General features: G+C 47.6%; 1 pseudogene; it reads left to right on the top strand.

Moving 5' to 3' along the window:
* Positions 1 to 4,007, top strand: part of LOC135544677 (patatin-like phospholipase domain-containing protein 7) — a 51,872-nt pseudogene extending 47,865 nt beyond the window's left edge.
* Positions 4,008 to 4,456: the final 449 nt, after the last annotated feature.

The raw sequence follows: 4,456 nt of genomic DNA on the forward strand, positions 1-4,456 counted from the left end.
ACTAGTCTCCCAGTCCCTACCACTTAAGAACATCCCCACAGCATGATGATGCCACCACCATGCTTCACTGTCTCGTAGGGATGGTGCTCAGGTTCCCTCCAGACGTGATGCTTGGCATTCAGCCTCAAAGAGTTGAATCTCTGGTCTCTCAGACCAGAGAATCTTGTTTCTCATGGTTTGAGTCTCTTAGGGAACTTCTGGCAAACTCTCTGAGCGCTACTCTACCATGGTGAGTCTGCAGAGATCTCTTTTCCTTCTAGAAGGTTCTCCATCTCCACAGAGGAACTCTGGAGCTCTGTCAGAGTGACCATCGGGTTCTTGGTCACCTCTCTGACCAACTCCTTCTCCCCCAATTGCTCAGTGTGGTCAGACTGCCTGCTCTAGGAAGAGTCTTTGGTGGTTCCTCTCTCTTCCAGATGGAGGCCACTGTGTTCTTCTGTGACCTTCAATGCTGCAGAAATGTTTCTGTCTCACTCTTCACCTGTCTCTGTCAATCCTGTCTCTGTCTCTCGCTCTCTCTGACTTTCTCTGACCTCATGGCTTGGTGTTTGCTGTGGCATGCACTGTCTCTCTGGGACCTCTTTATATAGACAGGTGTGTCCCTTCCAAATCATGTCCAATCAACTGAATTTACCATAAGTGGACTGCAATCTGTCTCTAGAAACATCTCAAGGATGATCTGTGGAAACAGGATGCACCTGAGCTTAATTTTGAGTCTGATAGCAAAGGGTCTGAATACTTATGTGAAGGTATTTCTGATTTTTGCTTTGTCATCATGGGGTTTGACCTGTGTAGATTGAGGATTGTTTTATTTTGCTGTAACGTCTCAACAACAAAAAAAGTCAAGGGGGCTGAATACTTTCCGAATGCACTGTGTAACTGGCGCAGCGGTCTAAGGCACTGCATCTCAGTGCTAGAGGCATCACTACAGACCCTGGTTCGATTCCAGGTTGTATCACAACAGGCCATGATTGGGAGTCCAGAGGGTGGCGCACAATTGTCCCATCGTCCGGTTAGGATTTGGCCCGGGGTAGGGCGCCACTGTAAATAAGAATTTGTTCTTAACTGAATTTCCTAGTTAAATAAAGGTTAAATTAAATCTAAAGCCACCAGTAATGTACATCGTAGCAGAGAAAAAGAAAAGAAAGAAAGAGGAAAAGAAGCCTTATGCCGTTAATAAAAATATCGTGTGCATTTTGTTTCCAGGATTCAGAACCAGCCTCAAATCATACAGATTCTGTTCATTGTGGTAAATGCTCTTTGGGCATTTTGAAAAGCAAAAGATAAACTACTACCACTTGAATTAAGAACAGTGTCATCATCATTCTCTCTGCCCGTAATCCTTTTTTTAAGGGGCCTATTGCGTTATAATAATAATATATCCCATTTAGCAGACGCTTTTGTCCAAAGCGACTTACAAGTCGGCTGGGGCCACTACTTTTACATATGGGTGGTCCCAGCGGGAATGAACCCAGGACGCTTGCGTTGCAAGCGCCATGCTTACCGACTGAGCCACACAGGACCACCTTCCAACATGGAAGGAAGAAACGGCTAGTTCAACATCAGGGATTAATTCCATTCCATTCAATGCTAAATATAAATGTAAAAAACATTGAATATCGAACCGCTTCCAGTTTTTTTTTTCGCTTTTTGACCATCTCTCACACAGGCAATAGCACAGTGATCACTTATGTCATTTGACCAAAGAGTCACAAATCAAGTAGTCCAACAGCAGATCAGTAAAAAATAGCAGGGGCAACTGTGATAGGCAGGGCAACTGTTGGGTTGGGGCAACTGTACCAGACATTTGGGGGTTTCTGTACCAGACAGAGAGAGATCACAGGGGCAACTGTACCAGACAGAAAAAGTAACCAGACATTTTCAGATAGGCAGGGGCAACTGTACCAGACAGAGAAGAGGCAGGGTAACTGTACCAGAGAGAAGAGGGCAGGGCATACTGTACCAGACAGATCAGAGAGATTAAGGTCCACTGTACCAGACAGAGAGAGAGAAGGCAGGGGTAACTGTAAGACAAGAAAGAGAAGGGCGCAACTGTACCAGACATTGAGAGAGAGCAGGGGGTACCAGACAGGGGCAACTGTACGACAGACAGAGAACAGTGATCAACTTACCAGACAGAGAGAGAGAACAAAGAGTACCAGAAGAGAGAGATAGTCAGGGGGCAACTGTACCAGACAGAAAGAGATAGGGCAGGGGCAACTGTACCAGGTGAGAGAGAGATGGGCAGGGGCAACTGTACCAGACAGAGAGAGAGATAGGCAGGGCAACTGTACCAGACAGAGAGAGATAGGCAGGGGCAACTGTACCAGACAGAGAGAGACAGACCAGGCTGGAAGCAGCAGGTATCAGGTTGACGAGGTCCTCAGACATCAGGGCGACAATAGATGATCAAATAACCGTTGGTCGGAAAAACAAAACCACGACAGCGATACACTCGCTAACCAGAACAGTAATAAAATCCAGACCAGAATGGATGGTCATGACTAGATAATGTACAAATGTGTATTTTAATGCTATTATTGTGAATGATTTCTGTATGATACCAGTGTGCTGTCTGTCCTATGTGTTCTGCAGGGACCTGTGACCTGTCCTAATGCCTCCTTCACTGACCTGGCAGAGATCGTGTCCCGCATCGAGCTGGCCAAACCAGCTCTGGTCGACGGTGAGACAGACAGATGATCTGATCTGCACATAGAGCAGCAGAGTGCTGTGGAGGTCAAACTGGCATTATAAGTTGTAGGCCTATCACAACGAGACACATGACCTCTGGGACCCCAGATATTTGGCAACAAGAGAGGGGAAAAGCTGTAACTGTGTTAGTTTAACTGGAAAGGGCCTTTTTCTATTGTAAGCTGGGAAGAGCCTGTGAGCCAATAGCTGTTGACCTTCCTGTTACCGTCACAGCTGGAGCAATTGAATATTTATGTTTCTGATGCCGCTCTGCTAGCTTTTCACCCCCTCCTCTCTGTCATGGGTTTGGCACTCTGCCTCCTCTCCTGGGAAAGATGAGCTTATTCTCTATCTTGTCTTTCTCCTTGCTTGTTGTAGACTATTGTTTGGGCTCTGTGAATGCAGCCACACTCACTTAGCAGATGCATTTGTTTTGGTTAAATGATGATTCATATGCAGCTATGACAGTTCCTATGACACACCCCTCCTTCTTCTTTCATCACCCCTGTCCCCTCCTCACCGCCTTTCTCTTTGTGCACCTTTTCCATCTCTCTTTCCGCCCCGCCACGCTTCCCCCTCCACTACCCTTCCCTATCTCAGAGGAGTCCGACTACCCCACAGACTATGAGGAGGAGGCGGTGGAGAGTGCCTACTCAGACTTTGAGCTGTCCAATCACTACAGCGAACACACCACCGAGGGGGAGGAGACTGCGGACACGGTGCGGTGAAGGGTTTACATTTTGAGTCATTTTAGCAGGCGCTATTATCCAGAGTGACTTACAGTTTACAGTCTGGGTCCTTTTTTTTGTACTAGTTCCCCGTGGGAATCGAACCCACAACCTGACGTGGCAAGCACCCTGCTCTACCAACTGAGCCACACACTGTTGAATGTTCATGCCTTTTCTTAACTCGATAACTCGTGACGTGTAAAATAAGAGGACATTTTTAGAACCTGTGCCGTCTTATCATTTTAAGCCTGAGATTATCAGCGAGTCACTGTGTCCTCCTCATCCTCAGGATGAAGAGCTGCTGGACATGGGGAGAAGACGTCGCCCTCCTCCCCCGGGCTACAGCGACATGAGCCCCCTCTCCTCCCCCCACCCCCCGCCTACAGCCCCACCCCTTGGAGGAAACTGAGGGGAACCCGACCGCTGAGCGAAGACCAAGAGTCACTGAACCCACAGTCTGGAAGCGCGACTCTCTGGCTGCCTGTCCCTCCAGCGCTAACACAGTGCCTTACAGACCCACAACAAATACAGGACCAACTATTTTCAACAGTCAATGCATTATCATATTCCCGTCTGTCTGACTGACTCGCCACCTGGAGATTGATTGTTTGTGTCCCGTGTTCTTCCCTCTGAATATAAATCACTCTAGTTTAATGGGACACAAGCTGGGTGGTGGTGAAATGGCTGCCTACTGGTCTTCTGTACGCCTCCCGTCAGCCTCGGTGTCCGAGGTCCTCGATAGGAGAAGAAAGAGGGTCCTTTCCGAGTCACGGGTATATGGGGCGCAGTTCGGCGGGACAAGCAGCGGTAGCATCTGGTTATTCTTCTGATTTCTGGCTTCAATCAATTACATGAAGGGGGGGTTAAATGCAGACCCCACTGTTAATGCCATATAGCATTTATCTATGTACAGGCACATCCAAGACCGCTAGACAATTGACCAGTGTAACACAGTTGATTTGACTAATGAATGATTAACCTTTGCTTACCTCGAGAGCTAACTGTATAGGTGCACAACATTAAGCAAATCAATGCAA

This window comes from Oncorhynchus masou, chromosome 8, assembly GCF_036934945.1.
Source record: "Oncorhynchus masou masou isolate Uvic2021 chromosome 8, UVic_Omas_1.1, whole genome shotgun sequence".
Lineage (NCBI taxonomy): Eukaryota > Metazoa > Chordata > Actinopteri > Salmoniformes > Salmonidae > Oncorhynchus > Oncorhynchus masou.